General features: G+C 24.2%; 1 long non-coding RNA gene across 1 annotated transcript; it reads right to left on the bottom strand.

The window, feature by feature from the left end:
* Window positions 1-8,484: 8,484 nt before the first annotated feature.
* On the bottom strand, window positions 8,485-11,271 carry LOC145837272 (uncharacterized). Its single transcript, XR_014369936.1, has 3 exons — window positions 11,201-11,271; window positions 10,898-11,054; window positions 8,485-8,517 (listed from the first exon to the last, which is right to left on the bottom strand). It is a non-coding gene; the product is annotated as an uncharacterized LOC145837272 (long non-coding RNA).
* Between the last annotated feature and the right edge of the window lie 14,747 nt (window positions 11,272-26,018).

Raw genomic sequence — 26,018 nt, 5'->3', positions numbered from 1 at the left:
GCATAAAATTTAGTTAACTTTTGTTTAGTTTTCTTTTCTTGAATTCTGTTTAATTTATTGTTTATAATTAAAGATTTAAACATTCAGTTAGATGATAAGAGTTATATGTAACTGTTCGTAAGGAATTATATAACCATGAGGTGTACGAATCGATAACCGAACGGTTCCTTTGTGCACCAGGTCCTTAAACCAAGCTATTTCAGCGCTATTCTAAAGTCAACCTATAACGGTTTTAATAAATGTTTAAGCTTTTTTCTGAGCCAATTTTTTATTAATTTCAAAGTGTCTAAAGAAGTCTAAGAGAACTGATTTTAACTTCTATAAATGAAATGTATTAGAAGAATATGTGCTAACATCGTTTATAGAAAAAAAATTAAATGATAATTAAGCTAAAAATTCTTTAATTATTAATATTTATTTTATAGTAGAATGAGTCCAGCTATTAATATTATAATGATAAAAGTTTTTATAAACGACTGACTGTTATTTTTCATTCTTACTATACTTAAGTTGAACAATTTACTCTTCTTATCTTGACCTAGGGCTGGTAAACTTTTTAAAACTAAGATTTATAAAAGTTTTGACAATTAGTTTTGGAGTTAATTAACAACAAAAAACATTAAATATTTTTTTGTTTACTGGGCATGTTGAAACTGTATGTGCATAAACATGCATTTTTTTGTTGTTATGCACAATTTATTGAATTCATCAGAAAATTTTAGGTATAAAGAAAAAAATTATTTTACTTTTACATCAGTTCATGTTTTATACATAAAATTCTAATAGACTTTAATAAACCTTTACAAAAAAAAGTGCAGTTTTTAATATTAAAATTTATTGAAATACGAGTGAATTTTTCATTTTACTTTGCTGAGCAAAGAATTATTTAAGACATTTTAAGCAAAAATGTTTACTGAAAACAAATTTTTTTGAAGTTTAAATGAATATTCAAATTTTCTTTAAACTATTAATGATATCTAAAATAATCATAAAGAATTTCTACAAATAAATCTAGCTTTCAGAAATAAAAAATCTAAAGTTGTATGAAAATGTTCAATCACAACAAAAAAATTCGCCTTCAAAACATTTAACCGCATTAACCATATCTTCCAAAGAGTACCACAAAAACACTTCAGCTGCTTGAAGCTGGTCGTTCATCAACAAAAATCCCCGAATGCAGACTGGGGTGTAAACTGTCGCCCCTCTGTGATCCTGAAAACGGTTTCCGGGGTCGACCCAGGAAACGGATATTGATATCCCGTCGTAGAGCATCTGCAAGGTTCCCCTACTGTACACCATGTTCCTTCCGAAGTAGACCCTGACGACGTCCTTCTGGAATTTGATTCGAAGGTGCGTAAAAGTCAAGTTGATTCGAGGATGGACTTTATTCTCGAAATATCTGCAGCAATTTTGTTGGGCTATGATGATGTGGTCCATTTCAATTTATTTTATCAGAATCTAAAGAGTATGGAAATGTGTTAGGTTTCAGAAAGCATATAAAGTTTATCTTTATAAGTAATTAGACTTTTAATAATAAATAATATTGATAACTTAAATAGTATTTTAACTGAGTTATAAATTTTAAGATGCACTTATTTTCATTCATTTACTTATAATGTACATTGAAATATTGTTCTCAAAAAATTAAATGAAAAAAGTTCATCTTAGAATATATAACTCAGTTAAAATACAATTTGAACTATTGAAATTATTGATGTTATTGTTATAGTACAAGTCTTTGATATGTAGTATTTTTGTATTATACTTTTTAATTCTATTGTAAAATTAAAATTCATAGTGCGCATAAGTTTCATATACCAATAGTTATTTAGTTAGATATTGTAAATTTTTCCTTTTAGATATCTTTTTAAAGTTTATTAAAGGTTTTTATTGTATCTTGCAATGTTCACAAATTCCCTAGGTTTTTAAAAAAAGTTATAAACTATGAAGCTTATTTAGCTAATCTAAAACAAGATTGAAAATAAATTTTAAAAGTTTCAAAAATATAACACTAATATGTAGATGAGGCAAAATCACACTTTGTTAGCTTTTATAATCTAGACTACATAAAATAAAACTTGTAAAACTAATAAGTGATCAATTAATTTGTATATAAATCATTAATTATATAAAAATTATTTCTTTATGTTTTTCCCTAAGTACTAAGGGAATCACTCATGCATTACATTTCGAGCTATCCAGCATTCAGAATTTATTTTATGGAAATCCGGAAATTTTACTTATATATTCAGTAGCATTCAACTAAAACAAGTAACAGTATATTTTAAAACATATTTATTTTTAAATTCGTTATATTTTTTTTTTCCTCACTCTTTTAAAGAAAGTAACTGCAAAATAAAACTTTTATTTAAGTTTTAGATACTTTATTATTTATGTTTAGTGTTTTTATATTAAGTTTATTTTTAATTGAAAAATGACCTTTAACGCTATTTCCTAATTTAAATAACAAAAACTTAAGAAAAAACAAAGTTTGTTTATTTATTCAAATGTAAAGTTCTTTTTGTTGTTCAAGTAAAATTACTAACTTAAAAATAATTACTTTTTAGCACAAAAAACATTACTATGTTTTACTAAAAAATTTTAGCGTACTACTTTTTACCTTTTTTAAAAAAGTTGTAACCTATCATTCAATTATTCGCATGTTTGCTATCATTTTTACTTAACTCCTTATTAGTTAATTTAAAGCTATGTATATTTCTTAGGTCTTATGTTATTAGACAAGTTATTAAGTCCTTTTTTTACATAAAACTCAGTTAATTTTTGCTTAGTTTTCTATTCTTAAATTTCGTTCAATTAATTGTTTTATTACTAAAAATTTAAATATTCAGATGAAACAAAAAATATATATAGTTGTTCGTTAGAAATTTTATAAGCATGTTGTGTACGAATCGATAACCGAAAGATTCCTTGTTGATTTTTTTAGAATTTTTTTTAAACAACAGTAAAAATGAATCGTTTGACTAGTTAGTTAAATAACTTTAATATTAAATTCCTCTGTTTTCAATTCATTATCATTTTACTATTAAGTAGATATATTTTGTAAGAACTAGACTGCACCGTACGACCATTAAAAACAATGTGACAACCTGAGACCTGGTTCCATTTGAACTCATCAGGAAAACATAAACAAGATGGACCGTTGTATCAGTAATAAATAATTGTACGTAATAAATGTACTTAAGAATTTTTACTTACTGACGAGTCCTACTATATAGTTTATTGAAAACGCTCCAAAAGGCTTGGTATGAGGTCCTGGTATACGAGAACATTACGCTTATTTGATGTCATTACTGATGTAACGAAAATATGAAAAAAAATTAAATGCCTAAACAAACTAAGCAAAGAAAGACTTTTAAAATAAACGTGTTAAAAAATATTTTAACTCTAACAACTTAAACTTTGTTTTAATTCTGTAACTGATTCGATATTTTTTGTAACTTTTGTAAGTTCAGCTTCTATTTTCTGCAAACAAGTTAATTGGTTTTTAGTTGTAGTAAAAAAGAATTTTAATTACTTGTGCGTCTAACGAAGCTATGTTAAAACTCATGTAATAATGTTTATTGTAATGTTTTGGTAAGCCTTTTATAAGATAAAATACTTTTAGCTTTATAACAACAGGTGAAAATTAGTATGAGAGTATTTAAAAACTAGCTTAATTTTGAAACATATTTTGTTTATAAAAAACAACTTCAAGAACTTGTAGTTTTTAAATTAACAATTTAGTTAGTTTTTTTATGAATTGATTTACCAGAACGTTCATCTAAAGTTAATAAGTTTTAAACAAAAATACCATAGCATCTAAAACATCTTGAACCATACGTTGGTCATTTGTCCAATGTAATATTTCGTAAGTAAAACAGTTTTCTAAGTTCTAAAACACTAAAACTTTATCTTATATTTTTCAACAAACTTAATATAATGTTTTAATTCATATACATTCTCTTCGTCATATATTTTTACATGGATAGAAAGTTTAGGTGATATTTAACCTTGCGATATTTGGATATACAAAGAAATGTTATATAACTTCACGGAATTGAAAAGGTAATTTCTAGTTTATTTGGAATCCTAAAAATTTACAGGTTCCTCTTCAGGATATTCTTCTTCAGGATATATTTGATTTTAAAATTATATTAAAGTTTTTTTTATTTAAATATAATTTAAATCTTCATACTTGAACGCAGTATTAACGCTAGCTAGCTTGTAAAAACTGTCTTATAAAGCTTTTACGGAGTTGAAAAAGGTAACTTCTAGTCCATTTGTAATGCTGAAACTTCACATGATTCCTCTTTAGAGGTTTTAAAAGCGTGATCTATTTTTATTTAAGAAATTTGTTTAAATTTTTTTTATTTAAATATAATTTAAATCTACATACTTGAACGTAATATAACTGCTAGCTAACCTAGTTAAAATTGTGTTATAAAGCTTTACGGAACTTAACAGGTAACTTCTAGTTCATTTAGAATCCTGAAACTTTACAGGATTATTCTTCAGAGGTTTTAGAAGCGTGATCTTTTTTTTTCATTTTTTTATTTTTATATTTAAATATAATTTAAATCTAAACACTTGAACGCTATATTAACGCCAGCTAGCCTAGTAAAAACTGTGTTATAAAGCTTTTACGGAATTGAACAGGTAACTTCTAGTCCATTTGTAATCCTGAAACTTTACAGGATTCCTCTTCAGAGGTTTTAGAAGCGTGATCTATTTTTACTATAAACTTATATTATTAAATAATACAAGAAAACTATGTTTTAAAACTTGGTTACTTATTAAATTTGATCGAAAGTTTTGAACTAAAATCATTTTTCATTCAAGCGTTTAAGAGAAAGCTCTCAAAGTCATGTGATTTACTGCTGCAGTTATTTTTGTTGAATAGTCATTTAATTGTTTTCTTGTGTTATTTAAAGTATATTTTTAACAGTGTTTTTTTAATATTGGTTATTATTTAAAAACTTAGTATTTGAATCTTATTTGTTCTATACTTTATTAAAGTATTTCTCCTTCAGATAGATTCTTGTGTAAAGTTTTGAATAAATTAAAAGTAGTTTGTAAAGTATGATGTTCTTTATGCATTTTTTAGTGTTTGCACTTTAATACAACATGTTCATTCATTGTCAAGCTTAGTTTTATATAGAGGCTTAAGTATTATTGAATATAAACAATTAGTATAAGTTAAGTTTATTAAGTAACCTACGTCTATAGGTTGCAGTTGATACCATACAAATGCTGGTGAAATTAAGGATACCAGGCACCAAATGAATTTTTATAACTATTACGATAATAGGCTTTGCAGAGTTCCTTATGGAAACAATGTAATTACCCGAAAAATAGTAATAATAACAACTTTATGTAACCTAATTCAAAAAGACATAGTGAAATAATTATTGTATTGTAGTTTAAAAGTTCTTCTACTGTTGTTTCAAAAAAATTCAATTAAAATTATTAGTTATAGTTAAATTTACAGCGTGATAAGTAAAAAAATGAGAGTTTTAAAAGTTAAAGAAATTATAAAAGAAAAAAACAAGCTATTTCAGGCAGCTCATCAGTGTAATTTTTTTTTTAATCTTAGAAAAAGACACAACTAAAGCTTTTGATATTTTGTTTGACAAGCTTTGTTTGTCTACATTTTATAAAAACAAAACACAAAATAGAAATGCCCAGTTGAAAATTCGAAGGTTTTTTGAAAAAAATACCGAGGTAAGTTTTAATTCTTAATCTATATGTTCAAAAAAATTCTTAATATCATTTTTTATTTATTTATCTTTCATTAAGCAGCTGATGAGCCACCTGCTAAAAAAAATGTATGCTTTAAACAGCACTCTGAAGAGGACGGACAATCAAGTAATCAAATTGAGGATTAGAACTTATCAAGTAGAAAGGTTGTACTTTGCTAGTTTTTTTATAAAACTTTCATATTTTGAAAATACTAAGTTTTAAATACATTATGTAACTTATAACTAATTTCACGGCTAAGCACAACTTATCTTGGAAGTTGTTATTAATGTTAAAGAAAAGTATTTCATTGAAAAATCAAAAACTGTTGAAAATATTTTCAGTGATCAGGTATAATTACTTTTCTTAACAAACAATTTTTCAATATTTTTATGTTTATTCTTAATTTAAAAAAAATCAAATTAATTATTAAGCCTGAGAACAACTTGTCCAAAAATTGAATGTTGATAGTAAAGAAAATGATTTCATGAAAAGTCGAAAACTGTTGAAAATACTTTCAGTGATCAGGTAGTATTACTTTTCTTAAAAAGCAATTTTGAATTTTTGATGTTGTTTCATAATTTCTTTTTAACTCAATTTAATTTTTAAGCAAAGAATAACTTGTCCAAAATAAATGATGTCGATGATGAAAATGGTGATTATATTGATAAGGCAAAAACTGTGACAATATATTTGGTAAAGAGGTAAAATATATTGATTAAAAAATATTATAGTTTAGTGTAAAAATTTTCATAACTAATTATATACAAGGAAACCCTTGTTGACTATATTACAAAGAAAGAAAATTCTGATGAAGATAAAGATGCAGAAGAAAAGAAGACAGAAATTGTTTGTTTATTGTTTTATATAATACTTCCTTTTCAGCATAGGAAGTTGTGATATAGTAAACTTTAGTCTATTATTTTACAGGAATCGGAGTATCTGAACTTACTAATTTTAGATAAGAAACTAGAATATGTAGTAGATAAAAAACATTTAACAAATATAAATGATGTTCAAAGGAAAACATTAGTGTACGGTTTTCAGAACCACCTTGAAATTTTATTCTGAAGAAAAACAAACAATGCTGCTTAGTGATAACGTACAGCCACTCTAAGAAAAAATTTCCAAAAAGAAAAACTCGCTTTTTTTAGAGTTAACGCCAAATTCAAACAGCCAGGTAATTAGATAAGATTAAGAAGGTTGTCAACAAACAGTTTAATTTTTACTCTGATAACTATGTTTTATTTTAGGTTGTGAAGCAACCTATCTTATTTACTTAGAGTATGTAGAAGAAAACTATTATAAAATTTATTAAATTTACAATTTAAATTTAGAAACAATTTAGTTACAATTTAGTTACACAAATAAAAAAGTAGTATTAATACTATTCCTGCATTTCATTAAAAATAATCAAAATTTTATTTTACATAAAAGAATTCAAATGGTACTTTCGTAAAAAGCTTTTAAAGATACAGCTTAAACTGTATTAAATTAAATCTATATGCATAATTTAAGTTAAAAAACAAAATATAAAAACAGTTATTCTTATAAAAAGTATAAACCGTTGTTAAATATTACCTTAACGTTAATAAAATTAGAAACAGTTAAACAATATATACAAACAAATTTATAAAAAAAGTTTAAAATAAGTTAGGTTTAAAACTTTGTTTTTAAGCAACAACAATATATACTAATCTATCATTCAACTGAGTTTTGAATAAACCCTTTTTTATAATACTTTTTAAAACTTTGATTGTTAAAAAAGTTTAATAGCATAATAAGTATACATAAAATGAAATTGAACAACAAACAATAGTTTAACTTACTATTTTAAAACAAGGTAGCATAAAAAATATATTTACATTTAAATTTTTCCTTATAGCATTAAACACAAAAAATCAAAACTATTTTGAAATACAAAATCACAATTAATTTATAAAATTTTAAAACCAATAACTATAAATACAATGTTTTAATAAATCAACATACAATAGTGTTTATTAAACACAAATAACATAAAAAGGATAGTTTTAAAGTTATAATTTAAATTATTTTAATTTAAAAGATAAACATTATGTAACTCTTTAAAACCTATTAATTTTTTTTCTTAAACTTTACTCACTACAGGATGAATCACTTGAACATTTTTGAATAATTCAAATCTCAAAAAGTTCAAAAGTACATGAAATCATTTTCATAAAAAAATTTTAAGTTTGAAGAAAAATATTGTTAAAACTCAGTTGAACAATTGCATCCGGTCTTTCTTCTCTCGTGCTGCCTCAATCCCTTCAAAGTGTGAAATTTCTTATCGCAGTTCTTGCAGGGATAAGTCGGCTCGAAGTGGATCCTCATGTGCTCCGTCAGATCCCCACTGTTGTAACACTTCTTCCCGCATTTCACGCAAGCCAACTCAGGCTCGTAGTGGTACTTTACGTGCTTGTTCAGCTCGCCTTTCGTTCTGAAGTACCTCTCGTCCGGGCATACCTCGCACTTGAACTTTTTCTCTCTTCTCTCGCCGCCTGAGTGAGACAGCTGGTGGTGTTGCAGGTAGTCTTTTCGGGCGCACTTCTTCCCGCAAGTAGAGCACGCGTAGGGTTTCTCCCCGGTGTGAGTTCGCATGTGTAGGGTGAGAACGTACTTGGTCCCGAAACACTTCGCACTGATGAGACTTGTCGTGTATGTTCGTGTGGATGCGCAAACCCTCCGGAGTGGCAAACTTCTTCGCGCACTTGGGACACTCGAAGAGTTTTTCTTTGCTTTTTTGAGCAGGTCTAGTGTCTGGAAATGTACGTATAATTTTAGCACTTTAAGTAGAAAGATACTTTTTAAAACTTACAGATTTAATTAATATTTGTGTTTAGGTGTGAAATGTGCAAGAGGACACTTTTGTACAAAGACACTTTTACACAGAGTCATTTTTGTACGAGATTTTTTTTGCATGGATTGTTTCTTTTCTATTTTGAAGTTTTTTTATTGATTGATATATATATTTTTTTCTACTACTGATACCCATGACCCTAACCCTTACTCAGTAACTTATTTTTAAAGTTTTTTTTTTTGATTATTTTCAAAATGACTCTTTGTGCAAAAGTGTCTTCGTGTAAAATTTCCCTTCGTGCATGTTTGACGCGTCCCCATTTTTTGTAATAAAATGTTGATGTATAATAGTTCTTTATTATATTTTTTAATAGAACTGTGGCAAAGTTAACTTTAAAAATTTTATCAAATTAAAATTAAGTTATAATATTTTACACCTTACATTACTTGATTCTATTACAAAATGTGTAACTTTAAATTTAACTCATTTTTGATATAGTTGGAATTGATCAATAAAATAAAAATATATAAACAATTTAAACTTTAAACATATATTTTTTAGTCTTAATTAATGTTAAAAACTTTATATTAAAGTTAAAGAGAAACACTTTGTTGTGTAACAATTAAGCAAAAGGCTTAAAATATCATCAAAAAGATTTAAAAAAAATTATGACAGTGAATTTTTCAAATTATAAAACTGTAGCATTGACAAAACCTTTCTGTTGAAGGCCTATACTGCTGGGTTTCCCAAACTGGGCCATGAGCATTACATAAATTTAAGGGGCCAAAGGAGGCTACAATGCCTTAACTTGAAACGCAAACTAGCTTTTATGGACTTGATGGTGAAGAGTCAAAAAGGTATTAGGCAATTTTTAATGGTAGTCTTAGACTTATATTAGGTGTTATGAAACAAATTAGGAAAATTAGGGACTCATAAGCTGTAAAAGAGAAAGCCACCAAGGCCATAATTTTAAACTTTCACTATATATTTTGACATTGATAGCTAAGAGCAAAATAGGTCTTAGTCAGTTTTATTAGTGATTTTTGGAAATTTGTTGGAGGGGCCATAGCTTTTTTTAATTTCTATAAAAGGGGCATTTTGAAAACATGTTTGGGAAACTTTGAACTAAATGAATATTGTTTGTTAAGTTTGTATGCTGGTTGAGCTTCAGAATAATACTTTAACTAATAAATTTTACCATACATTTAATAAATTACGGTTTTTAAATAACATAGAAAAATGTTCAGTATAGAATAAAGTTATAATGGACTTGGCTTAAACACAGCAATTTAGTTAGTATGCATTGATTATAACTTATGAAAAATATTTTACTTAGACTAATTTACTTTCTATGATATAGTCATTAAAACATTTTTTTTTAACACAAAATAAAATTACTAATAACATTACATAAATTTAAGGGGCCAAATGAGGCTACAATGCCTTAACTTGAAACTATTAGGCAATTTTTAATGGAAGTCTCAAAAATTATATCAGATGTTATGAAACAAATTAGGAAAATTAGGGGCTCGTAAGCTGTAAAAGAGGAAGCCACAAGGCCATAATTTGAAACTTACACTATATATTTTGAAGTTGATAGCAAAGAGCAAGAAAGGTCTTAGTCAGATTTATTGGTAGTTTTTTGGGAAATTTGTTGGAGGGGCCATAGCTTTTTTTAATTTCTATAAAAGGGGCCTTTTGAAAAAATGTTTGGGAAACTTTGAACTAAATGAATATTGTTTGTTAAGTTTGTATGCTGGTTGAAGCTTCAGAATAATACTTTAACTAATAAATTTTACCATACATTTAATAAATTACTGTTTTTAAATAACATAGAAAAATGTTCAGTATAGAATAAAGTTATAATGGACTTGGGCTTAAACACAGTAATTTAGTTAGCATGCATTGATTTAAACTTATGAAAAATATTTTACTTAGACAAATTTACTTTCAATGATATAGTCATTAAAACATTTTTTATTAACACAAAATAAAATTACTAAATTGTAGCTTAGAAACAAATTAATCAATATTAAATTGTGTTATAAGTATATAAACAACCACTTTTTAACATCTACTAAAAAATTAATAAAAAAAAGTTAGCCACGAGGTTTTCTTCTAATGCCTTAATTTTTACTTTTAACTTAAGTTGTTCTTCAGCCATTTGTATATTTTCCATTTCAAAACTGTGATAGTTTTATATTATTAAACTTAATCAATATAAAGTATTGAGATTTTTTTTAAATATAAAATATAATCTTAATTAAACTTTATCACTGTTTAATCACTTTAATAAGTTATTACTAATACTGATATAAAATAAAGTAAAAAAAAACTTACTTCTTAATATGTTTCATCAATTCAGTGTTTTTATCACATAGGAGTTTGTTTTCCTTATGCAAACTGCAATTATTTTCTTGTAAAATTTTATTTTCTGAGTTATGCTTTTCAATAAGCTGTTTCAAGCTAGACATCAAGAACTCAGCTTGGTTTAAATCTAAAAGTAATAAAAATATTTAAAAGTTTTCATTTAATGAAATACTAAATAAGTAATAAAAAATAATTATTTTTTTTTTATCAAAAGGATGAAAACATTATAAGTTTTAATTAAATTTTTTAATGTTTTGTACAAGTAATACGAACTTTTATTTGACACATTGCTGTTCCCAAGGTTGTCCATTTTTTATTCATAAACTCAATTAACTTCTGTCATTTTTTATTATAAAAGTGCATTTGTGTAATGTTTAACATATGCTTAATATACGCTACTCTCACTGAATTAAATATTTTGTGTTTTTTTCTCAAACCTTAAAAACGTCAGTAAATAGAATAGTTTACATGCTAAAGAGTACTTTATTTTAAAGGTCAAATGTTTTGATAACAATATCAACTTGAAGTTAAAAAAAATATACTATAATAGAGTTTTACTTAAACAAATAATTTAGAGAAATTTTAGCAGCATATCACAAAATAAAAGTTTTTATTTAATATGTAAAAGCATTGCAATTCATTACTACTGAGCTTTAATTTACTGCTGTATAATGACAACAAAACTACTAAAACTGTTTCCACAGAAATAAAATTTGTGTAATTTTCTTTTAAAAAGCTTTTAAACCTGTCATTAGGCCACATGTAGGTCATTTAATAAAATTGATCACATAAACATCATCATTGAAATTATAAAAAGCAATCTATAAAACCAAATACATGTTTAAGATACTGTATGGTTCAAATCTCTAAGCAATTATTCATAAAAAAACTACAAAATAAAATTATAAAACTATAAAAAATTATAAAAAAAGTCGTATAAGTTATATCTTAAAATATATTTATTATGAACTTAAAAACTTGAATTAATTAGTATAGCATCACATAAAAATTAATATGTTTCAAAAAAAGCTTTAGTTACTGTATTATACATTAAGACTATTAAACAAACTTAAACAGCTAAAGTTTTTGGGCATAAATTAATAAACTATTTTTAGTTAGAATTTTAACTTCAAAGTTTTTCTATCATACTTTTTGTATTAGTAGTTAAATTAAACTTTTACTTAAACATATCACTAGCACTATCTAGACGTCTAAAGATATTTTAATAAGAGAATAGTAGAACTTATATTTTAAAAATTTAATGTTTTGAAACAAATTGTGCTTTATAGGGAAATACCCAAAGTTGAATAAAATATACAAATTGTAATTTATCAGTTGCAATAATTTTTGAAGTAAGTTTAAGGTTTTACAACTAATGCATATTATTTATCAAACAATATCCTGTAGAAGGAAATATAATTGCTAAGTTAAGATAAGTTTTAATATTTTTTTTTAAATAATTTTTACTTTAAAGAGACAATGCAGCGTTAAGTGTAATGTTCGCCAAGTAGTCAATTTTTTTAAACGACAGCTATACTTATTTTTATTATGGTACTTTTACTGTATATATTAAAGCTTCGCCTAAAGCCTGAAAACTTGACTCCTCGAGTCACAAACAATAAACATTCATTTAAGATTTTTTTCTAATTGTGCAAATTCAAGTAGCTAGTTCGGAGTAAAACTAATACTTCACGGCTCACGCCATAAAAAGTTTTAGCTACAAAATTTAGAGCAAACAGTAGTAACAACAAAATGACTTCTACATTTTACGTGAAAACTAACTTAAGTTGAACATGTTTAAAATACTTATTTTTTAACTTAGATAAGTTTAAACTGTAGTTAATAAACATTTTTTTATTTATAAAGTTTGAAATAATATTGAAGACAAAATAATTAAAGTTATTATTGTTTTTCTGAATAAAATAAAAATATTGGTGAAAAGTAGCTGAACAAAAATTTCTTTAAGTGCACATTGATTACTTTAACTTTTGTTTTTCCTTAAAGTTAGTGTTTGGTGCAAAGGCAAAACTAAAAATAAAAAAAAGCAACATTTACATTATATTACAATAATTAAGTTCTACCTTAACAATTTAATTACTTATTAAAGTACACCAGTTTTAAATTTATTTAATTGTTTTTATTCTTCGTTTATAATGTTTAACATATTATTTATACAGAGTCGCACTATAAGAAAAAAAAACAGCATATAAAAATACTGAAGCGATTATAAGTAATGTGCTTAACATCTTAATAAAAAAGATAGCAATGTATTTTTTTACACTATTAATTTTCTAAGAAGCTTTTAGATTTGTATGAAATATTTTTTTTAGTTTTATAGCATCTTTAAACATCGTACTTATAACATTTAATATTTGTATAATATTTAATTTATTTTAGAAAACATTTCAACGTCACACTTAAAACATGTTTAGTATTTATTTTGTAGCGTTATAAGTTTCTAAAGTTTGATTAAAAGATATGAAAGAAAAATAATAAAAAATACTTTAAGTACTAAATTTGCATATAAAAACATCAATTTCATATCATTATTAGACTATATATTTGCTGTAAGAAAATATTTATCTAATTTTTACTAAGTTAATCTAAAATATATAAATGTTTGGTAATATTTTTGTTACATATACTCTTGTTCCTATTCTTAACTAAATATTTTTTTTTCAAAATACACATCGAATTATTTGCATGCATTAATTTTATTAAGTGTATTTAGTTATATTTTCAAGTATATATAATCAAAGTAACTATATATGAATGTATAGCCACTTTGAGTGGCTTTAAATAATCATAATACTTTTTCGATTGGTTTGAAAGCTTAGAAGAAATAAAAGTGAAACAAACGTGTTTGTTATTCGCAGATGTAATACAAGTGGTATGAAAAAAAATAGAAAAATAAAGAACAACTATAGTGAACAAATAAATGTTAAGAAAGAGTTTTAGGTCGTTGAGCTTAACAATATTTGCTTGTGATCATTAATTTTGAGCTTATTTTAAAGTAGAAATAACTAAAATACTAATTATACATAAACTTTGTAAATAAATTTAATAACTAAAAAATTGTTAACATAGTAGCATTCTTTTTTAAAACCTTTACTGTTACCATTGAAAACCTATGATAATATCAAAAAACTTATTAAGTTTTTAATGAATTATTAGCCTAAAATCAAAACTATAACTAACACTTTAATCATTGAAATAATAAGTTTGTGTCTAAGTTAAAGCTAAAACAAAAAACTCCATTTAACATGTAGTAAAACTAATTACAGTCTAAAGTTAAATTTAAAAATTGATTTGTAAGTATATTGAAACTGCTGATTATTATACTATCAATATGATTACCATTAAAATTGATATAAAAACCAAATTTGTAAACATTTAATAGTTTTATTTGAATTTAACCACATATTGAAACTAAAAAAAATTGTAAAGTTACATTCTTATTAAATGCTATAACTAAGATATTAAAGTTTATAAATGTTCATTTTTTTCTTTAGAACAACAAGTAAATGTTCTTTAAAATTAAACTAATTCTTGTAACATAAATACTTTTCGTTTCAGTAAAAACAATTTTAACCAACTTGAATACTTTATTTCTGCAAAGTTTGAGATTATGAAATTTAATTTGAAAAACCTTAGTTGTACTTTGATAATAATTTAAAATTTCATTAACAATTTTCATTTAAAACGCAACAAAAATGAAAGTTTAAACTTTTGTTCAATTTTTATTAAAATATTAAGTCAAATTTCAAAGGAAATTTAAACAAAAATTTAAACTAAAACAACTTAAAGCAAAACTTTTTAGAATTGTAAAAAAGTTCTTATATTTAAACTAAAAAAAATTTCTAAACATAAATTAGGCAAACTTTTTTTTTAATTCACTACAGTTTTATTGAAGAAAGAAAATCGATAAGACATACATAAAAACAGTATCACATGTTATAAACTTATATTTTTAAGTTTATTTTATTCTTTTTTAGTTTACCTTTCCTTTAAGTACATATAACTTAAAATTTGGTAACTTAAGTTACAGTCTAAGACAATTAGTTGTTGGATAGAAAAAAGTTGTTTATACTAAAAATGAGTTTTAACGTAAAAACTCATTGTTAAGCAAATTTTAAACCTTAACATTACTCAGAGTGATAAGTTATTTTACTGTACATTTAAATGTCATAAGTTATAAAATACCGTTTTTACAACGATTTAAAAAAATAATTGTTTTTCACAGCATTTTTTACAGTATATGTATGTATTTTATAGTAGATGTATGTAGTATAAGAAACGATTTTATTTATATATATGAGTCAAAAAGCAATGTTCGTGAGTAAGTCAATAACGTCAATAATCCAATAAATGCTACTACACATACTACTTGCACAGAGTATTTTACAATGTTTCACGTGACAGCATAAAGTTTTAATTTAGTAATCCTTTTTTTCAATTGTAAAAGTAAACGAAAACAATTTATCAAAACTAATTGAAACTTGTACTTTATTTAAGTTTTGAAAAATAGTATGAAGAAAATGTTTTGTATGTAAATATAAATTTATTAACTTTATATCTCTTTAGTTTATATAAATTTAAAAGTTATTTATAGAAAGTTAAATTTAAAGAAATAACATCAATTAAAGTTTATTAATAAGTATATAAAAAATATTTGTCTAATTAAATTTATAATCGATTTATTTATTCTTCTTTTGTTTTCTACTGCAACTAAAACTTTTACTTCATTGAATTCCTCCCTAAATACTTAGATTATAATAAGCCAAAGTTATCAAGTTAAATTGAAAGTTCTATTTTATATAAACTCAATATTAGATTTAAAATCGATCATTTCAAATTTTTTTGTATGTCTGAAGAGACGAATGTAAGTTTCTATTAAGTTTTATTTATAATTAATTTGAGCATGAAAAGAAAACAGTAGGTTAAATAGTTACTTATCGTTTATTTGACTAAAGTTTTTATTTACCAGTTTATTATAAAATTTTTAGGTTATATTTCAAAATAATCATATTAAAAAAATACTGTGTAGACTTTACTTAATTTTTTAGCTTTTCAATATACAACTATTAAAAAATGTATTTTTAATACTTTATTAAGCTGAAATTTAAAAAAAATGTTTTACGGTAATTAAGTTCAAAGTTCTCAACACTAATTTTAATTGATTTTAAACAATGTTATAAGTAGAAATCTAGTGTAGTTTGATTATTGTTTTTTTTTATAAAACATTAAACACATTTTAGTTAACCAATAACGATGGACAACTTTTTGTAATTATAAAAATTCTAACTTAAATATAGTTATTGTCTAGTTTTAATGTAAAAAAGAGTAAATTTTTAGTTAATGTAAAGCTAGAGTTACCTTTCATTACTTAAAGCAGCTAACAGTTTAACAGTAAATTAAACAATAACAATAGAACTAAAAAAATAAGAATAAATCAACTAAAGTGTTAGGGCGTCAGGTTAGGTTCGATCGGGTTGAAAATATAAATTCACAAAGTAGTATATATGTTGATATAACCAATTATTTCAAAGTGCACAAACTAAAACTTATAATAAAAATAAACGATAAAAAAATTAGTTAAATCTGTATATATAACTTTTAAAGTATCTAAAATATTTATAATGAAGTACGTGAAGGTTTTTATCTTACATAAAATTAAGATTAAGAATTACTAAGCTTAAGAACAATTATAAAATAGTTTTAGTAATTAGTATAATTGGTTGTAATATAGTATAAGTTTGAGTTAAAAGATTAATTACAACTTAAATTATCACCTTAAAACGCTTATTTTTAAAACGATGGTTTTGAAACCTTAAGAAGTTTTTATTAAAAAACCTCAAAAAAAATCTTGTGACATTTGAACGATAAAAGTGAAGATGACAAATTTTTTTCGAGATTTCATGATTAAGATGTTTATATTACACATTTATGAAGTTATAAATTAAAGATTTTACCAATAATTTTGATTCGAGATTATGGGTGGATACGCTTTTTAATTAGCGGCCGAGATTTGTTAGAAAAAGTCGTTTGCGAGCCTGATTTGTTAAAAAAAGTAAAGGTCACATAATATTTAAATTATTTTACAAATTAAAAATGTCATTTATAGGAGAAATAAAAATTAATAGTAAAAAAATTAGCAACATAATAAATAAAAATAAAATGATACTTTAAAATATTTAAAAATATAAAACACGTTTTTTCTTGTTTTACAGAAGTTAAAAAGGCAAAAAGATATCCGTTAACCCTTATTGTAACTTATTGATAAAAGTTATTGCAAAAAAGTTAATCGTTTTATTTAAGTTTATTATGAAGTGGGATTAAAGGTTTTTACTTTATAAATTTACTTGCCAAATTAAATGATTTTTTTTGCGAGGATTACAAATGAAAATGTTTACTTATTTTTTAAATACAATTTATTTAAGTTTACATTGTAATGTTTAGTTTTGAAATATTGATTGGCTTAGAATAAATAAAACTTAATGTTAAATATAACAGTAAATGTATTTTAGTAATAAAATATTCTAAAAATACATATAGACTAGTTTGAAATGAAGTTAAACATTCTAAAATATATTAAACTCTAAACTTATTAACTTTGAATGAGTAAAGTTGCATAAAGTTAAACACAAAATTCAAAATATACTTACGATATAACTTCTAAACAACTGAAAATTTGTAATGAAATAAATAAGGTAATATTTTTCACTAGCTTCTATAGTCCATCAAACAAATTTGAAATAAAAATTAAACTTTATTTAGTTATGAGTAGCACCTTAATTTTTAGAAAATTTTGCAAAGTTTTCTAAGTGTACTTTTGTATCACAAATACACAAAAACGTATAAGTTTTATAAACAACTATATATATATAAACATATAGATCACTTTAATTTAAGTTTAAATAAACGGTGAAAAAACTATTAAAATGAAACATTTATTAGAAATAGTTTTAACATAACATTTTTAATATAACTCCAAACCATGTCTAATAAATTGTGATGATCAAACTCTAAATATTGAAATCTCTATATAAAAAGACATTTTAAATACTTTTAAAACACAAATACCTAAAATCTTATTTTTTTATTTTTCATTCTAATTAACAATAAGATTGTAAACATGCTAAAGCTAAAACTTATGAAATCACTCTTAGAATACAAAACTGAATATTATTTTCAGAACTCTACAACAAAATAATTATTATAACTTATTTATTTTTTGTTATAATATTTTTAACCAACACTAAATAACTATTTATTTTTAATTTTAAAGTCTAAACAATTACAACTAACTTAAATAATTTAAAAAACAAACAAAAAACGTTTTTAGATCTAAAAGTATTAACGCTAAGGTATAAATTTTTACTTACTAATTGGTATTTGCTTAATTTATCATTTGTTAGTACATATACTTAAAATAAACAAAACTTATTATAAATTTTGTAATGAAGCAAGCGTTTTCTTAAAAATAGCCTAACCATTATAAACAAAAGTAGTGTATCCACAATTAAAGTAAAAATAAATATCTAATTTTAAAAGAACAAAAAATACCAACATCCTATTTTAATTTATTTCGTTCATGGACGTTTTAAATTATATTTATTTGATTAAACTTCTTTTTTTATAAAGTAACTACTTTTATTTTTAAGTATAACCAAAAACTAAAGCATCGTAAGTTTTTTTTTTACAGATATCATAAGAATTTCTGTTTTAAAACAATTAAAAAAAATAGTAAATAGGTTTCAGTTGTTTAAATTTCGTTAATTAATTAAAATTTATGCAGTTATTAAACTTCACTTTTTCTTGAAAATTTATAAAAAAAATTCTGGTTTATAAAAACGTTAAATATTTCGTAAAGTTAAGCCAGTTAGAATTTTACTTGAATTTTGGTTTAACAGTAACAATAATTTTAAGTTTAGATAAAGCTTCAAATACTTTAAAAATTAACAGACCATATCAGTTTATGTTGTAAACTTCTAAATGTATTATATGTCAACAAGACAAATTTATTGTTTACATAAAGCAAATACGTTTGTATTTACAAATGGAATAAAGATAGATTCACAAAAGTTAAGCTGTATACTAAACTAAAATGAAATATTTTAACACAATATAAAATCTACTGTTGTACCTTATTGTAATCATAGTAAACTGTTAATTAAACTAGTTTTGAATCTTTTTATGAATTTGACTTGAAACGAATTAATTTTGGATATAATATTTAAAACAAATATAAACATTAGCTTATTGCTTTTAAATATTATTTAAAGTTTTATGTTAGTGGACAAATTTTAGTATATATTACTGATAACTTGATATGTTTTTATACGGAATCAAAAAAGTAAACATGGGTAAAAAAAAAATTAAATAAAAGTTTATTGAACCGCAAAAAAGAAACCGCTCATATATTTTGATCCTACGACCTGGTGCACAAAGAACCTTTTGTTTATCGAGTCGCACACCACGCATACCTTTTAAGGTCTTGTCCAAAACTAATATGGAAGTTAAAAACATTAAGAAGTAAGAAAAATATTTTTGTTAATAAGCTATGAAACTTAAAGTTAACTTAAGCCGAAAGTTCTTTTCTCTAATTAAGTAAATTTCTTCAAAAAAATGATATCAAAAAGTAAAATTTAAAATGTTGTAGTGGTTTTCGTTACTTTAATAAACACTTTTTGGTAAATCGTAATGCTGTTGTCATAAATTTACAAAATGGATTATTAGCTAATTTTGTGCGAAGTAGATTAGTATCAATTTAGAAAAGTTATTTAACATACAGATTTTTAGCAATATGTAATGCAAAGTTTTAATAAGCTAAACTTTCATACAGAAGTAGAAGTAGTTTTAATTAAAGTTGGCAAATAATAAATGGGTTATAGCTAAGAATTTGTACTAAATAGACTTTTATTAAGTTTATTCTGAACAAACTTAACATTCTTAAACTAATTAAAACTTTCAATTAAACTGATATTATGGAAATTGTATAAAATAAGATCATATTGAATAATATAGTTTTTGTTTACTGTATTAAACAAAATTATTAACACAATTTGTGTTTGTTATTAAAAAAAATCTAAATATAAAAATATTGAATATATTCTGTTTATAACATGAACAAAAACATTGTAAATGATTCTAAGTTTAAAGTGGGTTTAACTTTAAATCAACAACAAACTTAGCATTAGTTGGTATAAAAAGCCAAAACATATACATAAAGTACTAAACAATATTTTAACACATCATCAAAGTAAAATTAATCTTTTAGTTTTGTCTTATAGTTGTTATATTGTTTACAAAATGAAGTTCTTGTTATTTCTTGTTACATTCTACTTACTGATGATGAATGTTGTTGGACAAGTCAATAATCCTCAAAGCAACACAACTTCTGCTACAAGTCCTCAAAGCAACACAACTTTTGCTACAAGTCCTGAAAGGAACATAACTTCTGTTACAGGTCCTGAAAGCAACATAACTTCTGTTAAGAGTCCTGAAAGCAAAAAAACTTCTGCTACAAGTCCTGAAAGCAACATAACTTCTGTTAAGAGTCCTGAAAGCAACAAAACTTCTGCTACAAGTCCTGAAAGCAACATAACTTCTGTTAAGAGTCCTGAAAGCAATACAACTTCTGCTACAAGTCCTAAGAAATGTTGTACTTCTGCTACAAATCCTGAAAGTTCAGTTACAACTCCTGCAACGTATACTGATTCAGTTACAGATGTTACTTCTGTCAATGATCAGGTTGCTAGCACCACTGATTCTACACAAAAAGGTACTTTAAATGCTTTGATTTTATGGTTTTAAATTTTAAATTGTATTTGTTTCTTAATTGAAAAATATTTAGTCAAATAAAATTTGTAAACTCTTAGATAGTTCTAATTCAGTAACACACTTGCATAGGTATGATGAGATTATAGTTTAATTAAAAAAAAATTTTGTACAAAATAATTACTAAAATTATTTTTAGTCTTAATTTTACTGAGCCTATGTATATACTATATATTGAAACAAAATAAAAAATATTTTTCCAGGTTCACCCCACTCAGTCAATAGAAAAATAATTGAAGTTATCGGATGCTATTACATATGTTTGTTTGGTCTTGCTGTTTATTGGCTGTATTATGCATAAGAAGACATACTTTTGTTGATCGCTAATTTAAAGGTTTTGGCAATCGTAGTCTTACCACTACACACTGACTATCATAAGTTATATATGCAATTGTATTAAGTTTTTCAAACGTTGCATTTATGTTCTTTTTCTTATATATATTTACGTTTTATTCTTACTGTGTTGTTTGTTTTTCTTTGTTTAATAAAAATTATAAACACTCTGTTGTGAGTATTTACCAATTAATTAATACTAGATATATGTTATTAAAATGGAAAAATCAAATTGAATGGCAGACATAGAATTAATATTTTGTTTTATGATACTATTTGGTACGCATCTGTAAACGTTTATATATAAATATCTATTAAGGCTGTTGTGACACTGAATTTAACAACTTGCTGTAATTAAATCTGGTATGACAAAAAAGTTTACAAAATAACAATTACAAAAGTTAAATCCAAATATTTCACTTTATATTAGCTCAGCTATCATTTCGTTAAATAAAAACTTTCATTTTAAAAATAACTGATTACTTGAAAAACAATCAAAGCTAAAGTAAGAGTTCCAAAAATTATTACGTCAAACAAGTTTATGAAGTTACATGACACATATTCTTATTATATTTTAAAAACAAAAAACCAGCTAACGTAATGTGAATTAGAAATTAGTTTTGTTTTTTATAACTATCTACTTAGTTTTTATAATACATTGTACAGAATCTTTATAATGTACATGATTTTATATTTGGTAAAGATATATTTAAACATTATCAACTTTCAAAACTTAATTTCACTTAAAAAACATACTGAATTTTTTTCTAAATAACTTATACTGTTTTGGTTTGTATCATAGCAAGGTGAAATTTAAGAGGCTGAAAAATGCAAAGGGGCCAAAGAGATTTTATAAATAGTAAAGGGGCCATCGGGCCATAATTTGAAACTTACACTATATCTTAAGGTGATGATAAAATGCAAAAAAAAAATTGCTTTAAACTAACACAAGGTATTATAGGAAGGGTAGCTGGCAAACTTGCACGAGCGTACAAAATTACTAGAGGGGACAAAACTGCAGGAAAGCACAAAACTGCACGAAGGGTCACTTTTTCACAAAGAATATTTTGCACGGGTTAATTTAATTTTTTTTATAGATTATTTTATAAATTTGACTTATATCTTTTATCAAATTTAGTTTTTTTTTTTTTACTATTACTGTTACCTCTTACCTTTACCCTCAAATTATAAATATTAGCTAGAAACTATGCTACACCACATTAACAAGAAACTTTTAAAAACTAATCACCCAGTATTCACAAACTTCTTTTTACTCGAAATACGTATTACAAAGTACCTTAATTATGAAATTTTCTAATTTGATCATAACATTAGTTAGGAATAACAACTAACTAACTTAACGATATTGTTATTTTTTGTTTAATTTCTTCAGATAACAACACCTACTATGGCAGAAAAAAATTTACGTACCAGTTGTGTTTAAAAAAAAAACTTTTATATAACTACCAACTAATATATACTTACATTAAGTTATAGTTAAATTAGGGCAATATAACGTAAGTAAAATAAACATGTACCTCAACTGACAATAAAAATTTTGTCAGTCTCGTTAAAAGTTTATTGATCGTAACAAAATTGTACTTTCACATATATTAATTAACATCAATAGTTTATATAGAAATTTTAATCATAGCAAATTGAAGAGAGGTTTTATTATGAATACAAAAATAACAACAAGATATAAGCTACTAAGTTATTTATTTTTAAAGTTAATTTTGAATAACATTAAACTTATTATTGCTGGTAATATAAACTTACATAGTCTTTTTAAATTATTACTTATTTTGAAACTAGTCAATTTATCTAAATAATAACAGAATACAACATAATTTTTACATTACTTTAATTAAAAGTAAACTAGATTCAATGTATAATAATAAATTATCAATAATTTAATTGTGTAATTACGTCTTTAACCCTTTGACTTTAAAACCGATATAGATATTTTATTAAAAAAAAATTGTTCAAAATATTTTATCTACTTACTATACAAGAAACTATATTTTAAAAATGTCTCATACACTTTTACTTATGGTATGCTTAGTACACGTGGTGTAGATTATAACAATGTAATTTATAATAATGTATAATTTAATAATATAAGTTTAAAATAAAAGTAGATAACGCTTCTAAAACCTCTGAAGAGGAATCCTGTAAAGTTTCAGGATTCGTAATTGACTAGAAGTTACCTTTTTAATTCCGTAAAGCTTTATAAGAGAGTTTTTACTAGGCTAGCTAGCGTTAATATTACGTTCAATTATGTACATTTAAATTAAAATTAAACAGGGGCGTGTTTTGACTGGTTTCCTGTGAACCCCATGAAAAAAAAAATCTTAGAATATCATTAAAACAATGTTTATTGACTTTGTTTTGGTTATTTGATAAACTTTAAATAATGAATGTTGAATTTATAACACTGAAAGATAAAAAAGTTTCCTTAACAAAAAATGCCCTTTATCGCCCAGCTGAAATAGATTTTAAATAAAATTTCAATTGTGACGTCATAATAGGTAAAAGTTTTAAAGTAGCATTTTCTTTCTAATAAACTTTTTACTATAATGCTCTTAGTTCCCACTAAAAATTGTTAATTAGTGTAAATAATTTTTAATATAGTATTATTTTTGAACTAGTAAGTACAACTTTACTTATAAAATGTCCAATATAATCATTTTTTTTAATAAATAAATAAGAAATTTTATTTTACTTATTTGCTTGTATATAGTAATGTTGTGTGAAGCTTTTGTACTTTAAACTTATATTTTTTGTTTATGTGTCAACCAACTGGGTTTAAACCTTAAAAAGTTCAATTTATAGAGTTTTCAAAATTATCTTTAGACCTGCCAGTTTATTTTTTATCATTTATTGCTATTTTGATATTTTTTTATTTAAGTTGTTCTATAGTTGTATATGTATTAGCCACAAATTTTGTTCTTGACGTTTTGAAGTTTTTAACTCAGAGAGATTTCAAAATCATTATTAGAATTCCTACAACATCAGGCAAACATTTAATTATAATTTAAAGATTTTTTAATTTAGTTGTATAAGTCTAAAAATTTTTTGGTAATTACCTAGGATGATGTCGCACTAATATCAAGCTGAAATTATATTGTGTTTAATATATTTTGAACAATGATTTTAGAACAATAAGTTTTATTTATGTATTTAAAAAATATAAACTTTAAGCCTATAACTATGGTAAAAAACAACATTGAATTTAATATGAATTCAGCTTGATATTGGTGCGACATCATTCTAGGTAATTAATCAGTTTTTTTAGTAAAATCTTAATAAATCTAGTTTAAATTTCTTAAAAAGTTTTTTTTTATTATAAATATATTTTTTCCGGCTCTTTTCGTTTTAATTTATCTAAATTTAGTACAGTATAATGAATAAAAATATATAATATTTTCCCATATCTACTTATATGTTTTTTCTTATTTCTAAGCAGAAAAAATCATTTTAAACAAACACTTTCTCGGCTAAATATTGCGTACTTAACTGGCAGTGCATACCTAAAAAATGCGTACTTAAGCGGGAAATTAAGAAGTAAAAAAAATTGTGAACCCCTTTTGAAAAAAGTCTAAACACGCTCCTGAAATTAAATAAAAAAAAAATTAATAAATTTTAAAATAAAAATATATCACGCTTCTAAAACCTCTGAAGAGGAATCCTGTAAAGTTTCAGGATTCCAAATGAACTAGTAGTTACCTTTTCAATTTCGTAAAGCTTTATAAGAAAGTTTATACTAGGCTAGCTAGCGTTAATATTACGTTGAAGTATCTACATTTAAATTATAATTAAATAAATAAATATTAAATAAAATTTTAAAATAAAAATAGATCACGCTTTTAAAACCTTTGAAGAGGAATCCTGTAAAGTTTCAAGATTAAAAATGGACTAGAAATTAATTTTTCAATTCCGTAAAGTTATTTAACAATTCTTTGTATATCCAAATATCGCATTGTTAAATTTCACCTAAATTTCCTATCAATTATTTATACTACTGAGTAAATATTTACAAAAACCTTAATATATTGTTTGAAAATAATAGTGTACTTGCTTTGTTTTTAAAACTTGAAAGCGAAACGTTTTTCAACTGATTTACGTATAAAAAAACTAAGACTCGATTAAGCATTTTTTCAGGTACAATATATATCAACATCGACGACCTAATCTGTTTGTTAAGCACATTAATAATTATAAATTTTTTTAATAACATAATGACAATAAGTTATGTGTAGCAGTAACTTTAGCTTGAATTATAAGGTAATAATTCAAAACTAGCTTAAAAACTGACAACCAGTAAACCAAGATAACTGTGTCAGGTCTGATTGTTATTATTTATAAGAAAAATGTACTCAAATATTTAACAAGACACTATAACAAATATTTTAACACGTAGTTTATAATATACAAAAACATATACTCAGAAATTTTGTTAAAAACTTGGTTTATAAACACATTTATGTCATCAGGTCATACACCAATTAATAGGCTTCAAAAGTTGTATTTCAAAGTGAGTAAAACAAGTTCAAAAACGAATATTTAAATGTTCCTAATATATACAAGTCTAAAAAAAATTCGTAACAATAAAATTTTTTTTTTAATGTTAATTTTAATACTTAAAATATTTTTTACTACCAATAAATTGTGTAGCACCCTGTAATTTTTTGTACAGTCTTAACAAGTAGTTTACACACAGCACACAGATTGAATGGTATATGACTGGCGGCAAAACACAATTCTTCTTTTAGCACTTTCCCAAGCTGTTTCCCAACTATGTGTTTGTTTCTCACAATCTGGCCAACACACTAGCTTGTCTTCTTTGTATCGAAGTTTGGACACCGCAGTCCATACATCCGAGTAGTATTCGTCACTGTCAAAACCGATCATTTCG

The sequence above is a fragment of the Thalia democratica genome, chromosome 5 (genome assembly GCF_965202585.1).
Source record: "Thalia democratica chromosome 5, ktThaDemo2.hap1.1, whole genome shotgun sequence".
Taxonomy (NCBI): Eukaryota; Metazoa; Chordata; class Thaliacea; order Salpida; family Salpidae; genus Thalia; species Thalia democratica.
This window is presented reverse-complemented; position numbering and strand designations above follow the sequence as displayed.